This window comes from Drosophila innubila, chromosome X (assembly GCF_004354385.1).
Source record: "Drosophila innubila isolate TH190305 chromosome X, UK_Dinn_1.0, whole genome shotgun sequence".
In the NCBI taxonomy this organism is placed as follows: Eukaryota; Metazoa; Arthropoda; class Insecta; order Diptera; family Drosophilidae; genus Drosophila; species Drosophila innubila.
Genome location: NC_047626.1, coordinates 23,223,282 through 23,247,942, shown reverse-complemented (window position 1 = coordinate 23,247,942; position 24,661 = coordinate 23,223,282). Strand labels below are relative to the sequence as shown.

The 24,661-nt window shown below is 36.9% G+C and overlaps 1 protein-coding gene and 1 long non-coding RNA gene across 2 annotated transcripts in view; both read right to left on the bottom strand.

Moving 5' to 3' along the window:
* Positions 1 to 14,495, bottom strand: part of LOC117788638 — a 101,588-nt gene extending 87,093 nt beyond the window's left edge. Inside the window, 1 exon segment of the mRNA XM_034627472.1 lies at positions 14,446 to 14,495. The gene's annotated coding sequence lies outside the window, so the exon portion shown is untranslated.
* A 172-nt stretch (positions 14,496 to 14,667) lies between these two features.
* LOC117779480 lies at positions 14,668 to 19,760 on the bottom strand. Its single transcript, XR_004617012.1, has 2 exons — positions 19,697 to 19,760; positions 14,668 to 14,796 (listed from the first exon to the last, which is right to left on the bottom strand). It is a non-coding gene; the product is annotated as an uncharacterized LOC117779480 (long non-coding RNA).
* Between the last annotated feature and the right edge of the window lie 4,901 nt (positions 19,761 to 24,661).

Here is a 24,661-nt window from a genome sequence, read left to right as displayed (position 1 = left end):
ATGGTAACAGAGTTTCGCTTCCATTACCCTACTACTCCTCCCCTGTTTCCACTTCTCCTGAAAGTTCTGCTGCTATAGAAAATTCAAATTCATGACGACGGCCGTCAGGTGGCGCTGCATGTGTCAAACGGTGCGCGGCTCATTTCAACGCCAAAGGCAAGTGGTATATATGTATGCACATATATTCAAGATATTGGACAGGGTGGTGGAGGTTAATAGTGCTGACTGTGTGGGTGGTTAAGGGGCGTGGCACGATTTCTGCGAAACACAACTTGCAACACAACTTGAGCAAAAGTTTCAGCGTCCTTCGTCCTTATACGACGCGTCGTCACAATTTGTCTTTTCCTTTCCTTTCCTTTCATTTTTTTTTTTTTTTGCTTGCGTACTTTTTTGGCATTACTTTAGCAAACTGGCACGCCCCCAGAGCGCTGCCACCGCCCATGCCATCAGGGTAACGCAAATAAATTCAAATGTGCGCTATGTGGGCTGCAGGTTAAATAAATTTGTGTCCTTTCGTCGAGGCAAACTCTCGCTTCGTCCACGGCCATGTGGCTTAGGTCAGGTCTCTCAGTCCGTTGGGGCAGGTCTCTTTCCCTCTCTCTGTCTCCTAGTGCTACCTTGAAAATAATATGAAATCAAATTAAATTTACACTCGCCGCGTGACACAAATGCAGCTATTTAAACTGGACAGCTTTGAGTTTTATTTATGTTGTCTGCAGAAAAATTGTTTCAGAACTTGCAACAAATTGTTGCAACTGATCAAGAGACACGTCTGTAAATTGATCTAAAGCTTAAGCTAATGTGAATTTTCAATACATTTTTATATATTACAAGAACAAACACATAAGAAAAATGAATACAATTTAAGGAAACCAAAATAAGGCATATCCATTAAGCAAATTCTAGTTTTTTAATATAATGAAAAATTAAGCTTTGTTTCGTCTGACATTAGTCAAATTTTCTTTTCACTCAATGGTTTTAATTTCTTTTTATTGGGCGAATAGTTTGAAATCCCAAGAAAAAGTGGAAGTTTCGAAATTAAAAATATTTTGTTAAAAACTTGGCATTTTTTATAAATATTTTCAAAATGGATTAATAATTTTGGTGCAACTTTAAACTGAAATTAATTTTTTCAAAGCCTGACGCTAAATTTTTAAATTACACATGTTCTTAATTTTTTCCTCGTTTTCGTATTCATAGTATTTCTTGTCAAATTTTTTTAGGAAATCAATACCATCAATTATTACTTCTTCTATTATTTTTCATTAAATTTCGCCGTAAATTTTAAAACGCATTGAAACGATTAAAGAAATATTCTCTGTATTTAATTATAAACAAGAAATTAGCAAGAAAACGGAATTTGGAAAAACACATTTTCGAACTTTAAATGAATTTCAGATTTTCAAAACAATATTTAATCTGGTTCTGCAAATCATGTTAGCTACAATTTCACAATCACCCTTAATTAAAAGTCTGATTTACATTTTATTGAAAAAAAAACATAGAGTCTTAAACAAACTTAAGCCAAGTAATATCTGTAATCTGTAATATCTATAGACACATTTTTGTTTTTGTTTTACGTTTTGTGGAATTTCGCTTGCACGTCGTTTTTGCTGTTTGAAAATTGAGTTTACAATTTGGTTGCGTTGGGCGCAGAGCTCTGAAGCCGCTCAACATAAAGAACAAACAGGAAATTGTAATTTATGACAAACCCAAGGAGCCTCCCTTCTAGCCAAACACCTGTCTCAACTGTCAGCCATTTAGGGCGAAATTTACATATAAACTGGCTAAAAAGAAGGCACAAAAGAAGACAGCCTATATATTTACGAGTACGAGTATATACATTTGTATTTGTATATACAACGCTGTACATAATAAACATTTCATCAACTTGACAATGTTGCGGCACTTTAAGTTCAAGTTTCGCGCGAATAAAGGCAACAACAATTGAGGCGCCACGAAATTAGGCAAATGTTGTTGAACGCATCATTGCCAAATGTTAAACAGAATGCAATAAGATGCTCACACACACAAAGAGAGAGAGAGAGAGAGAGAGAGGGAGGCTGCAGTAAATACCGAGCGTTATTACGTATACGCCTGTTGGGCACCACACACAACACTGAAATTGCTCTGTGCAACCAGAGTTTGCAACGCTTTGAATTCAATTCAATGTAGGCGAAAATTTTCAAAATTACCACACAGGGCGGTGCATTTGTGGCATCTTTTGCGAGTTGAACTACAAATTCATATCAAACCGTAAAGTCTCTCTATTCAATTTGATCAACAACAGCATATCGAATATTTGTCGAATGCAAAAATCGATTGAATAAACGAAATTGTGCAGCCAAAACTAAAGTTATTATATTTGACTTGTTGTACAGTTTTAATTAAAGTTGAGGTGACTGTTTGAATTGAAAAATCAACCTTGAGGCTGGATGATTGAAAATATTCTTGAACCTAAAGTCTTCCTAAAATGAAATGCAACTTGATATTCATCAATAAAATTTTAAATCTCACTTATATTTCCTACAAACATAATAATAGTATTAATAAATGCATGCTCCCATCGAAAATGCAATGAGACAATATTTCATTTCCATTTTCCATTTTCAATTCCGCTTGCAACTTAACTACAAATTAACCAAGAGTCAAACTGAAAGCCAAAAAGAGTGACCCAAATCGAGAAATATGAGAATGGATAAGTGAAGGAGAAAGAGGAAGAGTAAGCAGATTCAGAGTCAGAACGGAGCATGGGTCAAACTGTTTGCATTTGTGCATTTGACGTGAACGCCGCGAGGCACCTTAAAACCTCCCCTAAGAGGAAGGGGGAGAGGAAAGGAGCAAAAAAACAAAAACAGGAAGAGAGGACAGCGAATATTTGACTATGTATTTGACTTGACTGTTGAATGCGGCATTCCATGCAACGCTCAACATGAAATTTTCAATTTTGATAGGCAATCTCAATTCATTTGGCATTTTCCTTTTTATTGCGTGGCGCCACTTGAGCAATTAAACAGTTTGGACTGCGAAATGAAATGTATGTGGTTCGTAGGCCGGTTGCAAGTGCCACACATCCCCTCCAACTTGCCACCTAACCTGCCCACCGCCCACTTATCAATTTTTCAGCAAGCACATTCGAAATATGCCAAAAATATGCCAGAGAAATGCAATGCAATTAAATTTGAGATCTTTCGCCCTGAGGGGCATGCCACCTTACGGTCCACTGACACGGATACAAACTCACACACACATACATACCATTACATTTATATACATATGTATGTATGTACATATGTATGTACATATAACCACAGTTGAAATTGTAACTATATCTGCATATCTATCTATTTTGGCATATCAATCAAATAAAGCGTATTGCAGCGGACAAAGAAGGGTATGAGGGGGAGTTTTTTTTGAACGGGTTCTAGGTGGATAGAGGGACAGAGGGAGCCCGTGTTGTGCTGCTTGATTTATTATTGGCAGCTCAAAAGATATCAAATATTTCAAAAAATATGCATAACTAGTTAAGAAACGTTGCAGTCCAGAGAACCCGACTAAAAGAGACCCTGTAAAAATGGAATTGTTTGAAACAATTTGTTTCAATTGTTCAAAAACTTCCGAAATTATTATCTACATAAGTCTATCTACATAAGTCTTATGATTGCTGATGCTGATAAAAAAAAGTATATATACTCAATGGGGTCACCACGCCTCCTTTTGCCTGTTGCGCACTTTTATTTAAATGGTCTGCAGTACTTTTTTAGTTTAGTTTTTGAATAAAAAACACATTGAATACAGTCTGTATTTAGGATAGGGTCAACTACAGGGTATCTCGCACCGAGTAAGTTCAAGTATCTGAAGAGAAAAGTTCTTTCGTATCCTTTTTCGAATGCTAATTTCACTTCTTTAATTGAAATTTTTATTATTTACTAGGGTTATTATCGAATTTAATATACATCCTTTAGAACAATTTTTGCGTTAAGTTTACTGAATTTCTTTGACCTGAGCAATTGATTATTTATTGGTGTATATCTTAGAGATCAAAAGATCAAATTTTCAATTTTGAATAGCGCCATCTGGTGTCGGCCTCTGCATCGTTAAACCATCAAATGGAAAATTTTAAACCAAAGCAAGGATTCCACATATGCTATACTCTGTCGCCATCTAGCGTTGGAAAGCTTTCTAATGAGTTTCTCGGGGAAAACCATTTTGTGGTTCGGACCAGTAGATAATGAAGAAGAAGAAGAAGAAGAAACAGTAGCAGTAGACACAAGGAATATGCGGTTAGCTCTCTCTGCTGAACCATTTGATTTGTCACATGTACTTAGCTCATCAATGCCGTGCATATGATAACGAAGTGAAGGCAGGAAACGGAAGAGGCACAGAAATTGTAGGGATGGTTAACGATGGAAAAGAGGGAATGCAGGAGGAGGGGGTGGAAAAAGGACCAGTCGAAACTGTGCTTAACATTTTACCGTTGCCTTGGTTATTAAACTCGGCGTTGTGGTTACGCTTTTGCCCAAGGGACTTCGACGATGACGATGACGATGACTATGAGGACGAGGACGACAATGAGGTTTGTGAACAACGATGAGCATGACAATGACTAGGATGGCAAATAAGCAATTAAAAAACCGCAATGTCAAAGTCCAAAGCTGGCAACGGATTGCCACAAGAGGCAGACAAACAGGCAACAGGCAATATTTGAACCATCATTTTGCCGGTTACTTTATTGACTTGCTTAACTATTGGCAAGATCCCCTTTTCAAACTAAACAGAAACTAACAACATACATATAATGAATGTGAAATAATTTAAAATGCTTAATAAAAAAAAAATAAATAAAATAAATGAAACAACCCTTTACCATAGACTATAATAAAGTTGTGGTTGAATAAAATATCTAATTGCATTCAAATGTTTGAAATAAAGATGTGTGCCACAAATTTCTACAGACTTTAATCCGAGAATCAAACCGAAATTAATATCGGATCCGGTTACGCTTCCGGTACGTGCCAAAATAACCATTTTGGTAATAGGTTCTATTCGGTTTTATCCATTGGAGCTTTTTTTTTTTTTAATTTTCAAGAAAAGGTATCCTGCAAAAAAATTTAACAGACAGGTGGCAACGCTCTGTCTTCTTACTACGAGTGCTTAAAGCTTGTTGCAAGAGCAGCGAGTAGGCTGGGCGAGTGAACGATCAATAGAAATAACATTTCAATCCAAATAAACAATCGATTAATCTAATAGAGGCTGTAGGAGACAACTGAGAGCTTGTTTAACAAACACAAGCACAATTTTGAGATGAAAAATCGATTAACGTAAATTGAGAAAATAAGTATGAGAGTAAAATATGTTGCGAGGGGCAAATCAAGGAAAATTCCAGGAGGAGGAACGTAAAACAGGAATAGCTAGCGCCGAATTTTCATAATTTTGATGAAAATTGTTAAGCCAAGGGCTGACACGGAAAACCGAGAAGAACAAGGGGGGGCGGGAAGCGGGGTTGGGAACCAGGCTTGTTTAGGCAAAGGCAACATTGCCTTTTGTTTTTAGAGGCCGCTTCACGTAATTCGCCTCTTTTTTATGGCCAACTTGCAGGCGGCATTAACGGCAACTGCGACGTCGACGTTAGCGTCAAAAGCTGCTGCTGAAATGAAGATAACTCACAGCGGATATACACCAAAGGAGGAGGACAACAGAGAAAAAGAAGAGAATACAAAACGCCATGGAACAGGCGGCCACATAAAGAGCTCAAAGTTTTCCTTTATTGTTTCTAAAATGTGCCAAAGCAAAATAAACACACAAAACCAAAAAAAAAGGAAAAACCGGAGAAAAATGGCAACAAAATGAAGAAACGAAAACAAAAAGAGAGGCGCCAGTGGGCGTGGCAGTGGGCGACTGAAGAAAGGTCTTCATAGGGTTAAAGTTGTGACCAGCCGGGCAAAGAAATGAAAACATAAACCCAAAGTCATAACCCCTCCCCCCCTCCACCACCCAGCTTCTACCAATTTTTTGTGTATGTGTATATGTGGGTGTGTGTTGTGCGGCTGCTTTTCTTCTCTTTGTTGTTGCCCATCTTTCTTCTTGACTTTTTCCCTATTTTCGTTGACATTTTTTGTTGTTGTTTTCTTCGCTGCTTTATCCAGGTGACAAAATGGGGAAAGGGGGGATATTCTAATGAAAACATTGCGTGAAAGTGAGAACTAAACATTAAGCAAACAGAAAAGCAACTCACACAAACACACTATACACAAAACAAAAAAAAAAAAAAAAGAGAAAATAAAAAAAGGTTCAACTTTCGGTGGCAACAACTCAAAAGCTAACAAAACACAAGCCGCAGCAGACGCCAACTTGGCAGGACAATGCCAACAGCAACACAACAGCAACAACAACGAACAACAGCAAACAACAACGAAGGAGCACAAAAAACGTAGAGAGCCGAAAAATAAAATGTGTGCTGTCATATGCAAAATTGGCAGCTACAAAAGGAAAGGCGAGCAAAGTCTTATTCAGCAAAGGAAGCTCAAATTGCTGTACAAACAGCTAGAAAATACAATAAAATAAAACAATAACATCAACAACCACAACAACAACAACAACAACAATAAAGCTAAAGTGCTTAACTTTAAGATACCCTAGACATCATTTACCAAATATAGACAAACAAGTTTGAAATATAACAAAGTAGACCAACTACTTAATTCCATTTTCAAAACTTCACTTCAATTTATTTTGCATACTTTCTGGAGAGTGTATGAAATTGCAATACCCTTGATCTCTGATTTGTATACATCTGATTGTATACCCTCTTTCCACATCAAAATTTATTTAAATTGCTGCCCTTTTATTTACAGTTCCCAACAAATTATAGCTTTTCATAATATTATAATAACAGTATAATAAATATCCATATTTTATGGTACTACATTACAATAAAATAGTATTAATGAAATCGTATTTTTTGATACTGAAAGCATATAGAAGTTTGAAGTAAATTAGAGGACTAAACAAACTCATTTTACACAGTAAATATTAAAAACTTGACAGGATAATTCAGTTAACTGCGCTGATAAAAAATGTTGGTGCTTAAAATAGGTGTCTATTTGTCATAAATATTTTATTTCTCTTATGCAAATCTATAAAAGTGGCTTAATTCAAATCACTTTTAACGCTCTTAAGTCAATTCTGACTTGGCTCAACTTTAGCATAAGAGATTGGCATGGTAGCATATCAACTCAAAAACTTAAATTAGTCCCTGCAGAGAGAGAGAGAGAGAGAAGAAAGATATGACATCTCAAGTCAGTTGAATGAAAATTTCGCATTTGGAGTTTTCAAAGGCGTTTCGGGTGCATGTTAATGACGTCACGAGTAACTGATTTCTGATAGCAATTTCCGCTAGTTGTGCAATCAGCCACATCATCAACATCAACATCATCAACATTCAACATTCAACATCATCCTGTTACATTTTTGGCTAAGTTAGTGCCTCCAACCCCCAAAAGCACACACGCTATGCGGAAATCAATTGGTAACTTTGTACTTTGAGCGCGTGTCGCACTCGCTGTTCCTCTCTTTCACTCGATTGCTCTCTCCCTCTTTAAATCCTTTTTACTTTGCAGGTGGCATTTAGGCAGGCCAGACTGCTTAGTGATTACTACTTAGTTTATTGCCACCTGCCAAGACAACAGAAAATCCGGTTTCATTTTCAAGCTGTTTCGAATGAGTCAGCGACAAAAGCTCAGCCCACCACAAAAACTGTCTGACTGACTGACTGACTGACTGACAAACTGACAAACTATGTGTGTGTATTTGTAAATGTGTGTATGTGTGTGTGTGGTGTTACGCCACTAACCACCACAGTTTGGTGGTGCTACTGCTGCTGTTCACTTTGTGCTGCCATGTGTGACGCGTGGTTAAAAATTTGATATCCTTGAGTGCATAGACAACAAAAAAGAGCACTACAAAAGAGCGTGCTCGACATTGAGATACTCGCTACCTGAACAGATAAAAACAAAAACCATTAAGAATTTTACTCTCAAATGTTCTCGTAAAATACATTCCAGGAACCGTAAAGATATAATTCTTAAGATATCTTTTCCAAATTAAAAATGTTTTGTTGGTTTTTATCAAGGCTGCAAACCACCAAAATTTTTGTAAAGGTTCGGTTCGATGGCTAAAACCATAGAGCAAGATTTAAGTTTGGTTCGCAAACCGGTTTATATACCTCCTAAACCCAAAGTTTGGGTTCGAACCTTGGTTCAATTTCTGGCAAATAAAATATTTTTATTGTATATAATTTTTCTTGATTTTTATTAAATTATACTTTATAAAAGTCTAAATTTGGTTCAGAACCGATTTGCAGCCTTGGTTTTTTTAAAAATAATGTAAAAAAAAAAACAGAATAAAAAATTAGAAAAAAATAATGTAATTTTGAATTTTAAATTAAAACTTTATTTTGTCCTTGACTTCTGTCTGTCACATACTTTACCACAAATTTATTATACTCCTGTTGCTGGACAACATATTGCCTTGCTTTAGTCACTCATAATATGAAAGTAATTTGTACGTTTGAGCAAAAGCCCGAAGTCAAAATCCAAAAGCAAAGTAAGCACCTGCAGACAGGATAAAAAGTTCTTTCAGCCTGCCAGCAAACAGACGCGGCGAGGCCAAAGCCTAAAGTCAATCAATCTGTATATATTTTTATATATATATATATATATATATATATGTAAATACATATTTTCATATATACATGTGACTTTATGTACACATTTCCAAGCTCAGCTCGTTCTGTTGCATGCCCCCAGGCGTAGCACAAAAATTGTTGCAAATATCAAACAAATATTTTTTTAATAAAATTTCAAATATTCAGCAAATTGATTTGTATTGTGCACTTGAAGCTCAACTTTTATTTCGTTTCGTTTATTTATGCAATTTTATAATTGTTATTGTACTACGCAGAAAAATTTCTATAAATATTTGCTGTCATTTATGTACTGTACTTTTATTATTTTCCAATCAATGCCTTTTCTTTTCAGTTGGTATTTCCTTTTGTCTGGCATTTCTACTCAGAGTACTTTCACATTTTTCATTCATTCTATCGTAATTAATGTATTCCTACTTTGTCTTTACCTCTGGCTCATATTCTATTCATTTGTCGAATTATTTATTTCTATTGAAAATATTAATATGCTCAACATCTCAAAAAATATTTAAAGGTATGTTCAAGAAAACCAAATAAATATCAAAATATCAAAATTGTCGAGATAAAATAGTTAGCTTTTTATAATTAAATAATTTTATTTAAACACAGTGAAGTAGTCTCAAATACCGCTGAGATCTACAATATTAGTCTAGATCCGGTGACATGGGGTACAATTAAATTATTTTCAGTCACTTTCAATTAATGAACTTCTTCCAAAGTTTCGTTTTTGCAAATTAATTATTTAATCAATTTCCAGGGTATGCTGATAAATAGCATTAATTTTTGTTTGGCGCAAAATCAATTGCTGATTGATATGTTTGCCATTGGAATTATAAAAATTGTAGCTGTCTTCGATGTAATAAATTTCCAATGGTAATCAAATTGCCTCAATGTTATTATTTTCCTTTCGGCCTCTCTCTCTCTCTCTCTCTCACTCTGTGTCTGTGCATTTTTCAGATAACATATACCGTACATATACCATATATATTTACGAACATATATATTTATGTATATTACACACACATACATATATGTGCTGTGAGGCAATACAATGATTTTAACGTGCATATTAATTTCATTTATCCGCTGTTGCCACTTCACTTCCTGCCCTGCCACAAATGGTGGCAATCATGTGCAAATGATATGTGGAGACTCTGATAATTTCCGAAACTACGGCAAACCCCAATTTTTGTCTAATTTCGGAAGCTGCAAAGTCGCACAAAAGGCGTCTCTCGCAAAATCTACCTTATCTCGCCATGGGATGGGAAGGTAGAGCGGGAATTTTCCCTTACAATTGAAGCGATTTATATGCGTTGCACGGCCAGCAAAATGGCCAACCAAATGGCCCCAAAATTGTTGCAGCCGAAAAATGTGAAAACACCTGGGGAGGAAAGGGAAACTGTGTAGTTTACATATACAAGTACAGGTTATACCAGTGTGAATAAAAGGGTGGGTAGAGGGGTTAACCACGCCAGCAAATAAATAATATTTCGCTTCGCCTGGCTGCAAGATTTTTTTTTTTTTTTTACCAGCGAGGCGACGTTACTGCCATCCTGCGAATGCTCGTTCAGTCTGAGCCTGCTACTTCCTTCTCATTCTCATTCTCATCTCCTCTTCCATTTGCTCTGCTATAATATATTTGCTCTTTTTTTTGTCGTTGTTGTTTGTCCTGCTGGTATTGTTGTTGGTGGTCGGTTTTTATGGCCAAATGCAGTGGCATGTTTCGCATAGCGTGTGCAACATAAATTCACTTACCTGTCACACAAACACACATACACACACACTTATACACAGCTGCAGGTGTGCAACACATGCGGCTTAAACGGCCGACGTTTTGTGTAAAATAAGCGATTTTATGCGATTGCTTTTGGTTGGTATATTCACGACCTACCCCATATAGTTCTCTCATTTAGCGTATTTGTATGTTAAAGGTGTCATATTAATTGCCCATTCCATATGTTCTTCTTAATTTCAAGATATTTGTTAAATCTCCTAAGCTTGTTAGAAACTTAATTTTTTTGATCCTTCTATTTAGTCACCACCATTAACTAGTTCTTTTAACTGTATCTTTTCAATATATCTTGTCAATCACGGACTTTAATTTCATCGTTTCCACACGTTTCCACTTTCATTTAACATTCTCTCTTTTTTTACACTCTCATTTAAATCATCTCCATTTTCATATTAATCCGCAGATTCTTATGCTCTGTTATTTTGCTACGCTTTATTTATTCACATTTTAATTATGACTCATAAGCTCATACTTCATAATTCTGTTCTGGGCACTGTATGAATTTTTTTAAGCCTTACTTAACTATACCTACATTCACTTCCCTTGTCACTTTAAATTAACTCTCAGGTTTGGCTAACATTTCTTAATTAGGTACAACATTTAAGTAAATTTGCATTAATTTACAGCTTACCATGCATTTCTTTTAAGTTGACACATTTTTTTATATTATCTAAATAGTACAGTTTCCCTTTCCTTAAATTATGATCTATCAGTGTTCAAAACTTTCCCACATTTACACACAATTCAGCTGGCTTAACACACGCATTGTTCGTGTACTGTGCCCACCTCTATTGTCACTTTATTGACGGCAATTCAAAATGTCCAATGTTCAATGATCAGGTTTTAATTCGACTAAAGTGCAATAAAATCATTTATGCGATTAAAATAATTGCTCATGTTTGTGCTGTCACTACGATTTCCTTCAGCATTTTCATTTTAGCCACAAAAAAAAAAGTCGACAGAAAGCGGAAAGCAAACGATAGTAAAAAAAAGTGAGGAAAAATCACAATACATATGTTGAGGCGACAACAGGAACAACGACAATAACAATGACGCAAAACAACAATTGCAACGTGTTAAAGCGACGTTCGTTGCATATTAGTTAAGTACACACACAGACAAACACACACACATGCACACACACACGCCTACACAGAGTGTGGAAATGTGGGCACACGAGGCGTATACGTAACGCGTGCTGCACCTCACAAATGCGTTGAACAATATGGTAAATATCCGGTTTTGCCACGCACAGTCCAAACAAACACACACACACACACAAAATCACGAGAGGACTTTGTACCATGTATATCCCTCCTTCCACTCCTTTTCTCCCCCTTCTCGCCAGGTAAATGGAGCCTAGCATCAACTCGTCTCGAAGTTTTTGCATTGTTGCCTGGCATTGAAGCATGTTGCAGGAATCTTTCATATTTATGCGACGATGACAAATCACAAAATGCTATCATTTGTTGTTGTCCTGTTTCTTCTTCTTTTTCAACATCATCTTCACCATCACCTTCTTTAGCAACTTATTCGTGTTAAACAGTTGCGGTCAATTAATACACTTTGTCGGTCTTAATCAATTTGATAAACTACTATTGTCAACTTGCTAAAAGACATATAGTAAAATCGGAAAGAAGAAAACGTTGCTGTCAGCTTAAAATTACACATTCTAAATTTTTCTTCGTTCTTATAACAGATCTGACATATGCTAAGCTGATTCTTAGAGAGTTCATTTTGTATTTATTTGAAATTCATAAAGAAATTAGAAGGAATAATTTTTTTTCAGATTTAGTTAAAATGTATAGAAAATTAATAATTAATTATTAATTAATAATTAATAAGAAAGTAATGCATACAATTGTCTATTCAAACGCTTTAAATACCCTGTAATATTATTTAAGTTTAACTATTTAGCCTTATATTCGAAACGAGTATAATAAACCATGAATTCGTGATTTAAATAATTGTGCTCAACGCAGAAACAGTTTGATAATTACTAACATATTACATCTAAATAATAACCCCGGCTTCCACTCTATATTATATCTATATAATACCACCAGCTTCTATTCTATAATGAGAACAGAACTTCGCATCATTTTTATATTTCTCAAATCATTGCCATGAATTATTTTAAACTCAAGCTCAAGCTCATAGATAGCACTTTATTATTTTAAAGTTTATATAATAATACACAAATTCAACAAACATCAAAGCTTTATCTATATTAATGCGATTGTAATACGCTTTACAAAAAATTGTTACTTAAAACGTTCGTTCAAAATGTTTAGTTGAAATGCTGATACATTTTTGCTCATTAAATAAACCACATAAGTTCTACCATTTGTCACAAATATACTCCATCATATATGGTCTTACAGGATTAAGTAAATCTCTTAGCTCTTAAGACTGAACAAAAAGCAGCTCAATGAAAATTCGTGAAGACTTTGAATCACACTGAATGCCAAAGCTGTTTCTGTTAATTGATCGGTTGTCAAGTTACATAAAGCGAGTGATTAGTACATCAAAGCATTTGTCGCATTTGCGGAAAATTGCCCAACCTTTCGCTTTATCCTGATGCATTACGTGCTGGCAGAATTTTTGGAATTGAAAACTAATTAGCAACAAGCCGTATGAACAGCAAATGCTTATGCAGCAACCAACTGCAATCGTTGTGGTAGATAAAAAGCTAAGAGCCATGGATAGACAGGGAAAAAGAGAGGTGCAGAGGAAGAGAGAGTAAAGCGGATGTAAATATACTTCGATTAACGCTAAATTAGCTGCTGCAACAAAAGCCAAAGCTGCCATTGCCACAGTCGATGACGATGGCGATGCCGATGGTGATGACGACAGCATGGAGGTTGAACATGACGACAAAGCTGCTGCCACAAAACGGGGGTAGATGGGGGGAGGTGGCACTTATCTTGCTGCTGATGCTGTGCATTGTCAGCGTCCATGCATTTGCCGATGATTCACAATACAAAAGATGCAGCCCAGCCGGCGACGTTGCAGGGGCACAACAAGAAAAAAATAAAAAAAATTTGTTGTGGGTAGCGATAAATAGATGTATAGGCAATCCCCTACTCTCTCTTTTTCTGTCTCTGTCTCTCTCTCTCTAGCAGTTTTACTATGCAAGCTGACAAAACAAGTCCCTGACCCCAAAAAGTAGGCAACAAAAAGCGCTGACTGCTTTGTCAGCAATTCAACACGACTCCTACACTCTCTCTCTCTCTCTCTCTCTCTCTCTATCTCTCATTCACTTTCTCTCTCCATCTCTCTCTGGCATCTACTATGCTAATAACCAATATTTTAGAGCAAACCGCCGTCTGCCGTAGAAATTGTCGCCAACAACAAAGCGAAAAACATTCTTTACAGATAGCTGAATCATGGCAAAGAGAAATAGGAAAAGGGGCAAAAATAATAGGAAGAGGCGAGTTGTAAAAGTATGGAGTACCAAAGCATTCATTTAACTGGATAATTGAAAAGAAATGCTCGGGAAAGCCAAAACACATACAAAAAAAAATTATTTACTGGGATTGGTAATCGATCAATTATAGAAAACATGGAAATGATTTCTATTGAAGAAATTTTGATGTCCTTCTAATTTGTACTACACCTACATTAAGTTGGTTTCCAATTTGAATCAATAGGAACTTTTTGTAAGTATATTATGGAGGAAGTATTAATTGAATTAACAAATAAAAGGTACTATGTATCTATATATCTCTCTGCATAGAATGAAAACATTTGCTATTGCAATTCCTCTTCGCGTCGCATTCTTAAACGTTTTATTTTGCGACTAAAAGGCAAAAAAAAGCAGATATAGCCCCAAAATTCATTAAAAATCAAGTTTATTTAATACCATTTAAATAATAATTCAGATATTAATCAATTTATAAAGTATAAGTCTTGTTTTTACAGAAAAAAACATGGATTATCAACTTACCTTGTGACAAAAGCTCATTCGCTTTGTGCTTCAACAAAAATTCGCTTTTGGCTGCGATGTTTTTTCGTATGTATGATGATTTTTAAATTGGTTTTTTTTTTTTTGTGTGTTTTGTGTTATGATTATTTTTAGAGAGAATTTGAAGAATTTAAGATTAGAAACACTTTAGAAATTTTATGTTTATTTTGTTTATATTTGTTTTTCTATTTTTTGCTTTTTTTATACGTCTCTGGTTGGCGCCTTAGTTAGATTTGTCTTTTTTTGAACAATAAAATTTAACTGGTAAACATAACGAACGAGCGAACGAACGAACGAACGAGCGAATGAACGAACGAACGCATCAAACGGAAACTACGGAATACGAATACGAGATTATACGATTAGAACAATAAGGGTTTTACAAATTTGAATAGTTTTTAAACTGTACTCTTGATTGATTCTTTTATCAAATTTATAAATTATTTTTTTTTTGAGTAAAATTTATATTTGGCATTTTGGGAAGAGCAAAAAGCATTCGCAAATGTGTTAGAAATTAATAAAAACAATAATATATTGGGAGGTATGATATTGGATCGCATGCTATTTGTATTTCTCGTATTTCTGGATTCTATAGGACAAGCAATGGGGATTATCAAATGATAAATAAATATGGATATATTTACATTTTTTAATTATATTATCAAACTGATTATCAGGCCAATTAGTTGAAGTTTTGGGTCTCATTTAAAAGTAACTGAAAGTAACTTTGTCTACAGGATTATGTACATGTACAAGGACCATCATAACTGTGGTCCAACTTCTAAGAACTGTTTGAGATATTTTTGTTTTTTTTTTATTCATTCTTTGGTCCATTTGAAATTTTATTTATATTTTTTGCATATTTCGTTTGCTTTTTCAATTTCCAAACAGTTTGACGAAAGTTTTGTGAAAGAAGTGAATAAAAGTTGGAGAATTGTTCGAAATACACATACATATACATATACATTGATAGACAAGGCTGTTAGAGAAAGTCAGAATAGTTTTTCATCTTTTACTTCTGCTTCTTTTTTTTTTAGCTAAGTAAATTCGTAATATTTTTGTAATTTATTATTTTTTTTATTATTATTGTCAGTCAAACATAGAACATGGAACGAGATACAAGATAATGCCACTAGTTGGCCAACAAGTTGGTTATTTTTGGAGGAAGGGGGGTAACGTTTGGGGGGAATAGATGAACCACTCTACACACTAGTAGTTAAAACGAACAAATGTACTCAGAAGAAGTAGTAGTAGTTGTAGTAGTAGTAGTAATAGTAGTAACAGTAGTAGTAATAGTAGTAGTAGTAGTATTAAAATTTGTAGTAGTAAGAGTACTAGTACGAGGTAGTAGTAGTAGCATTTATAACTGTAAAGAGTCGCTCACTTTTCATTGCAAATGGAAACGTTGACAACATTTTGATAAACGTCGCTAAAATCAGTTGATATCTCTGGATTGGAACTGGTTCTCAAGTTGATTCACAATTCTCGAGCTACTGTTGAGTTGTGGTGCTTTGGCTTTTGATGGTGGTAGTGATGGTAGTTTCGGTAGTTTCTTACTTATCTAGTTGGTGGTAGTGGTGATGGTTGTGGTGGTGGTGGTGGTGGTGGTAGTAATATTAGTAGTAGCAGTAGTAGTAGTGGTGTTAATAGTGGTGGTAAACGGTGAGCGGTTGCGTTAGCGGTGAACGGTTAACGGTTAACGGTGGTGGGTGCAACATTAGCGGGTCTTATAAGCATAGATTTCATATTTGTTTATATTTGTATTATTGTCAAGTCTATCAATTTGTTTTTTCTCTGAATATTCTTCCACTTTTGTGATATTTTTAACTCAATATCGTTCAATTGTTAAATGTCAGCTTTCATGCATTACCGTTTCGCAGGCGCCAATATAACCGTTTGGCATTTAGTTAGGTTACGTTGTACATTGTACCGTTAATCAGCTACGATTAATCCCATCTTCAGTGAGTTATAGTTCGATACTCTTTAATTCGATTGATTTTTCATGTGTATCGCAGAACTCCTTTCGCTTAACTTTATGTGCGACGAGCACGCGATTTAAATGTGGCAATGGAGAACAAGTAGATGAAGAAGAAGAGGAGACAAATAAAAGGGTGCAAAGTGACAAGCGGCAAAAGTTTAAACAAAATGAGCGAGTGCCAATGACACCAAGTTTTGGTTTGTTGTTATATGGCTGCCCCAGGGATGCGAGCAGGGCTGCAGTCAGCCAGGCCTTGGCGGGAGCGGGGGCGGAAACGAAGAAGAGAGCGCGTGCGATGACGTCGACGGCGGCAAGTGGTTGAAGTTGAAGGCACAACGTGGCAAAGAAAAAAAAATAATATAAATAAAAAGGAAAACGAGAATAAAAAAAACAACCCTCCGTTGTGTACAGCGGGCAAAAGAGGGCGACGGGGCCCAAGGAAAGGCGCTGACTCAGAGACCGAGACCGAGACTGAGACTGAGACTGAAACAGAGACTTTTTAGATACGAGGGCGATGTTCGATATTTTGCACTTGTAAAGCGAGCAACAACACAGAAAGAAGGCAAAAATAAGAGAGAAATAAAGAACAGCACAAGAAATTAAAGCAACAACATGAAATAAACGATTAAACAGTAAAAACGGTTAACCCTTAACGGTAAACGGTTACGGTTAACGGTAAAAGTAGTGCAAAGTCATACGGCACGCAACTTGAATTTTATTGTTGTTGTTGTTTTGTTTTTGCTTTTGCTTTGCGAAATTGAATTTCGTCATTTGTCGTCCTTTTGTGACACGTTTTCTCTTCATTCATGATTTCATTTCGCCGCCTTTGGATGCTGTCACTCGATAAACAACAACAACAACAGCAGAAACAACAAAAACAACACAAATAACAAATCGCCATTGTGAATTGCCGCTCTCACTATCTGTCTCTCTAGCTTGCCCGCTGCTTCGCGACTTCACTTCAATTCCAATCAGAGTTTCTTGTCTTTGCCTTTGTCCTTTGTCCTTTGTCTTTGCGTTTTACTCGACTTCAACTTCACTTTACTTTGTACTGCCGCTGTGTATGTGTTAGTGCGTGTGAGTGTGTGTGTTTATTCTACATGAGTTTTATTTCTTTTTGCTTTTATTATTTTACTTTTTTTGCCGCTTCAGTTTGTAAATTTACACCATGCTTGATGTTGTTATTGTTGTTACTGTGGCTGTTGCCAGCGCGCGTTACACACACACACACACACACACCCATACACGCACGCATTCGCACACACACACACACAAATATGTAAAAAGAGACACAGAAAAAAAATGTGGTATTTTCTTGTTTGCTGCTTACTTTTTAGCAGGCAGTGTTAGGACCTTACAGCAACGCGTACGAGTCAGGACTAAACCTGCAGGCGACTTGCCAATTGGATTTCAATTACTCCCGCTGTCTCTGCCGCTAACGCTGCTGCTGCTGCTGACGACGACGACGACAACACGAGCAAGCCCGAGCGCATGCACAAGAGAGCGAGGGTGAAAGTTAGAGCGCGTTAACGCTGAGAGTAATGAAGTGAGCGAAAGCACAAGCATATGCGAGAGGCAGCGCTGCCAGCTTTGAATTTTTGCAGTGCGTTGTTTTTGTTTGTGGAAGGCGCCAGCATTTGAATTGAAATTAAGCTTGAATACTATAAAATTCAAGAATTGAGTGACAAAAATTTGGTGGAGGCAAACAGTTTCTGGAACACTCTAATCAGACCGTAATTGTTTGTTATTTATCAAATAGAAATTATTAAATAAATATAATATGTTAAATTTTAGAAAATAATTTAAAATTAGATCTTATTTCTCAATCAAAAAAACAGAACTGTATAATAAAATAATGATAAATATAATAATTCATTTATTAATTTTGTATTTAAAAATCATAACATAACTCTTATTTTAAATTTGTATTGTATAAAATTATAAACCAAAATGTTTTTTTTTTTCTCCATTAGAGAACATGTTTTTCGGGATGTTTTTTTCTTTAACTCATAACTCTTAATTTTTATAAATATTTAATGTCTTTCAATAGAAACATAGTTAATTGATTAAAATGAAAGATTGTACGCACTATTATTCAGGTGGACCAATTGGAATACTTAAAAAATAAAATAATAGTTGATAATATTAATTTTAGAGTTTTACTTAAAAAAAATAGAATATAGTATTTAAAAATAATCTCATCTCCAGAGGAATGAAACTCAATTTACAGCTTGCGCTCAAAACATATGGTTAACTACTGAGAGCATAACGGGAATATTGCGCAGCTGCAGTGAAAAGCTTGAAAACATGTGACAGAAAATCAAAGCTGGCAACGCCGCCAGTTCAACTTGGTTAGAGTGTGAGAGCGAAAGAAAGAGAGCGAGAGCGAGTCAAAAAAACGAATTGTCCGCAATATTTTGACATTTCGAAGGGCAAAAGAGCGGCAAAAGAATGGGCAAAAGTTAGCAATGAAGAGAAAGAGAGAACGAACGCGAGTCAAAATAATAAATTTATAAAATGTTAGTGCGCCCATTTTGAAGCTGTGTGCGTGAGTGGGCGTATGTGTGTGAGAGTGTGTGTGAGTGCGTATAAATGCGTGTGCAAATGTAAGTGCGAGCATTACTTTGAGTATGTGTGTGTGTAAGAATACGAATACGAATACGAGTATCTCGTATCTGAGTCAAAGACATGTTGCTACGAAGTCGTCCTCCCAACTCTGTATGTGTATGTGTGTGTGTGCGCAAGATATTGAAGCATACTTATGTGCCTGCATTTGTTTAATTAAATTTCCTGTGCGTAATTACAGCCACAACAATGGACAAGCCTGAGGTTTGGCAATTAGAATGGAAATCAAAGCATCTGCCAACTAGGAACTGTCAATTGGCCAAATACGTCCACTTTATATAATAAGCACGCTCTATAATGCCAATACAAAAGACACGCAAAGACACACTCACACACAGTCACACACACACAGTCACACACACACACACACACACACACACACACGCAAGGCGAACACGCGCGCGTTTATGAACAGAACACAGCGTTGAAATTCAATTTGCTGACTCAATTTTTGCACGTTACGCTCAAAAAAAAATTTATTTCCAAATCAAATATTGGCAGGAGAAAAAAAAACAGGAAAAAAATTGGCAATTAAAAATCAACACGCGTTATTTAATAAAGTTATAAACGACACTGTACGATTTTATTTTTGGAATTTCCATAAAATACTTGAACGTGCTCGAAAAATACCGTTTATGCTGGAGAGGGAATTTTGTGCTCCAAATGCAGAGAACGCACTGAAACTGAAATTGAAACTGAAACTGAACTGAAGTCATGCCTTTGACATTTGCAACGCGTTAACCTCAAAGCGATGAAACGATGAAACTTCGGACAATAACGAGAGAGTCTGAGAGAGTGAGAGAGCGCACGCTCTCGTACATGAGCAACGCAGGCGTCAAAGCTGTCATTGCCACCCTCATATGTGGGCTTTGAACGGCACATATCGGCCGCTAGATGGCTCCAAAGCTTTAATTGGACTTCAAAGCTGTCAAAACTTTTATTTTGTGTCCTGCTGTGCTTTAAGTTGAACTTTATACCAGTTGATCTAGCCTAATTCTGCAATTAAAAAGCTTCAAAGCTTTTGAAAAGCTTTAATCACTATTTGGATCCCATTTTTAAGCGTTAAGCTCAGCCTAGTACGTATACGTATAAGTATTTCTCATATAAATTTCTCTAATAATATTTGAAAGTCTTTAAGCTGTCGAGTGTGCCTTACGTTGCCACATGGTCAGAAATTGTATATACAAGTTAACATCTGTCAGCGCTGTAATGGGATTCAATGTGATTATGATTGTCTGGTAACTTTTGACAGGGCGTTGCCACAACAGGCAAATTTTTTAGTTTTAATTTAAAATACAAAAAATCGTTAGATTTACGAGAACAATCGTTAGATTTACGAAGGAATTGACGAATATGCTTGCATACAAATTGTCGTTTTAATCATATCAATCAATTATTTAATCTCTTCTCTTAATTTACAAGGCATTTATATAAAAATTTATGTATTTATCGACTACAGCCTAGTTTTTTCTTGATATTTTCGAGCTTAACAGTCATTGTGGAGAGTAGCGAGCAGCGAGTACAATACACACGCATAAACAAGCTCTCCCAAATATTGTTTTCATAATATTTTGGCAACATTTATATTAAAAATAAGTTTTTTATATTTATCGATTACAATCTAGTTATTCTTTGATATTTTTAAGCTTAACAGTAAGTGTGGAAAGTAACGAGTAACGAGTACCATACACACACACACATAAGCAGGCGCTCACACACTCTGTTTTTACAACATTTTCCCACACACACACACACACACACACACAACCACAAATTGTGTGGTTCCAAGAGACAGAAGGAATTTCAATTTTTCAACCCCCAGCGAGGAGCGTAACGAAAAAAGGCATTGCATACGTTCGAGGGGCGCCAAAAGCGACGAGCAGCGCACGAGATGCGAATTTTGCGAGCAGGAGCAGGCGCAAAAGAGCGACGCAGACGCCCCACCGCCGCCCACAATCGACAGTGGCAGCGACAGTGGCAGCGACAGTGGCAGCGACAGCGACGTCGCCGCGCTGCCGGCAGAACAACCACCCGCACAGCGACGACATCGACTCGCCCGAACAATGAACGGGGGAAAGGGGGAGAGGCAGAATCGCAAAACACAACAAACCGTAAAGCATTCGCGATGCTTCGCTGCGACAGCGACGTCGGCGTCGGCGTCAACGTTGACGCCAGCGTCGTTCACGTCTTTTGGAACGTCAGCATGTGTACAGAGGAAGGAGTTAATGGGATGGAGGAGTGAGTGCGTCGTGAGGAGGGGGAAACCAGCAGTTTTACCACTACATAAACAGAAAATTCGATTTATGACCACTGTGGACTGTTGCCCGGTTGTGGGTGGGGTCGCGTAGGGGCGGGGATCGGTGGTGGACACGACGTTGTCTATGGCTGCGGCGACAGAGACAGCGACGTCAACGATTTCTGCGCCTTGTTTTTGGCATAGACTTTTTGGGGGTGGCGCCATTCGCTTTGCTTTGCTTCCTTGCTAACCACCCAACCCCCCGCTCACCCCTTGATCCATCTTCCTCTCTCTCTCTCTCTCTCTCTCTCACACACATTTCTCAATCGCCTCTCGCTCTCCTGCTGACTTTGACAGCAACGGCCGCCGTCGTGGCAATAACGACAACGATAACGTGGCTATGGTGGCAGAGACGGAGACCGTTGCTGGTGGGGGGGTGGGGCGGGGTACTTGATGGGTGGGTGAAGGCGAAGGCAAAGGCGGGCATAAAGGCGGCAAAACGTAGAACATGGCGCAGATGTGTGGCGATGTCAGGCCACAGAACGCAATACACTGCTCAAAATATTGAAATTCGAAACCTAACGAAGCTGCGTTAGTCATAACTTAACGAAGCTTAAGAAGCCTACTCTCAAGGCAATGCCAAATGTATTGATAGAAGCTTGTTTAAATGTGTGAACTTATCGAATTCAAAACTCAAATATAAAAGTATATGACACTAATGAAAACTTAACAAAGATTCCAAAACTGGTGAACTTTTAAAATATGAAAATTGAAAACTCATGAAACTTAAAAAACATTTCTTAAAAGATACCGAAAATGTTGGAATTTAATGCATGTTTTATGTGATTTGATACTTGAATACAATATCAATAGTATTTTATTCAATTCAGATTTATAAAGAAGATTAACAATTATAAAAAAGATAACTAAAATGTACATTAAAAAAAAGCAGTCATTGAGTTTTAAAATTTTGTGGAAAAAACTTTGAAGTTTTTTTAATTAGTTGCTAATTCACATAAACATATAAATACAAACATATGTTCTTCTCTCTTAAATTATATAAGCTACAAGAAATGTTTCGAAATATATTAAAAATGCATATTTTTAAGGCAAATTAAGTGATCATATAAAAATCGTATAATATTATTTAAATATGAAATACTATTTGAATTACTAATAATAATTAAATTATAATATTAGCATCACTTTCTAAATGATTAAACCAACCATATAAATTGAATAAAAATTCTAATTTGTCAAATCAAAAGAATTCTTCAATTACTTTTTAATTATCGATAACAAATCTATGATATATGCAATTAATGTTGCCTAGCCTTGCGGGCAGTGTAATCAACAATGTCCTCGTCCTCGTAGTTATCGTTGTCGTCGTTGTCGCTGTTGTCGTCATCTCAATTCGCGTGTGCAAACATACACACACACAAACAGAGACATTTATATGTATGTTTGTATGTATGTATGTATAAGTGCTTTCGTTTGCGCTGTTGACGCGACGGCAACGCCGCGACTTGGGCCGAGCTTTTGGCCTGAGAGAGTCTGCACGTGTGTGTGTGTGTGTGTGTGCGTTGGAGTGAGTTGCTGTGTGTGAGTATGTCTTTGTGGCGCTTTGGCGGCGTCGCTCGCTCAAAACTTTTTCGCACTCCAATACCGAGACACACACACACACATTCACTGTGGCAGAGGGACGCGCGCGCAGGCAGAAGCATAGAGAAATGTCAGCGCGCTGCGGCAGCGACGCGGCTGCGAGGACTGCGACGACGACGACGACGACGACGATGACTGCGACTGCGACGAGGACATACACATAAATAAAAAGTCCTTCATTCCGACGCGACCAGCGAGTAACGGCATATGAGCGCTGCGGAGAAAACGCTCGAAAAAGTTTTGAAACGGCGGATTACCAAACAACAAAAAAAATAAAAGAGAAAAAAAATAGCAGCATAAAAAAATAGAAAAAATTCAAATATAATAAAAGCTGTACAATTAATGCATATAACAAAGTAAGGGCAACACAAACGGCAACAAAATAACAACAGCACCACTTACAACAAAAACAACAATAATAATAACCACAACAACAACAACAACAGCAGCAGCAGTTAAATAAATTACAACAAAGCAATAAACGAAATTTTTGGCCGTTTTCACGCATTTTTTTTTCTTTCGTTCATTTTTTTGACAAATTTGTTTTCGAGTGCGTGAACAAAATAAGTGAATCCAGTGAATTATTAAATAAAGAATGAATTGAAATAAAAATTCATATTCAAATTCAAATCGAAATCGAAATTGAAACGAAGCGAAAACGCAGTAAGCAAAATGGCAAAAAGTGCAGCGACGATGGCGGCGAAGTCGGCGAAGGCGGCGAAAGCGAGGCGAGGCGTCTAGCAGCGCTTCCCCATCCCCATCACCACCACCCCCTACTCACATTCCCTCTGCCACTGCCCACGCCATCAAGCACTCCACACGCCTTGTTGTGCTCATTGAGAGCACACGCTCACACACATAGAGTGCTGGGTGGGCGTCTCTCTCACACACACAAGCACATACAAAAGCAAAGGAAACAGAGCGCACAAAAAAAATAATTCTCGCAAATTAAACAACAACAACAAATAACAAAGCACGCAGCAGCATTTTGGCTGCTTAGTTTTGTGGTTATTTTATTTGTTGTTGTTGTTGCTGCTGCGCGAGAAAAAAAGTGTTGCAAGCATCATTTTTTTATTAAATTTTTTTCTGTGTGTGGCTGCAACAATAATAAATTTAAGTAATAATAATTATTATTATTTGAATAAAAACAAAAGTAAAGTCAATGCAGCAACAATAACAAGCAACTACAAAAACAAAAGAAAAGAACGACAGAATTAAAGTCAAAGGCACAGCGGGCTCAGCGTTGCCAGACTGCGCAAAGCGAGCGCCACAGCGAGTAATTCGCTGGGAACAACGAGCCCAATTTTTTATGCTTCATCCTTTTTTTTGTGTTTGTGTGTGAGTGCTTCTCTTGGCGCTCGCTGATTTTTGCGCTCACGCTGCGGCAGTCGCTGCCTGCGCTGACGCTGACGTCGCCACTTGTGTGCATATATGTGTGTGTGTGTGTGCGGGTGTAGATAAAACGACGCTTCGCAGTTGGTTTTATATTTTCTCTTTGCACTCCCCCCGCCCTGCTCTCTTAAGCTAAAGCGAAATAACAACAATTACAAAAAGCAAAAGTAGAAAAAACAAACAAGCAAAATAATAACAGTAACAACAACAAATGCAAGCAATGCAACAGCAGCAAAATCAACAGCAACAACAACAAGAGTATAAGCAGCAGCAGCAGCGGGAAGCACAACAACAGCAGCAGCAGC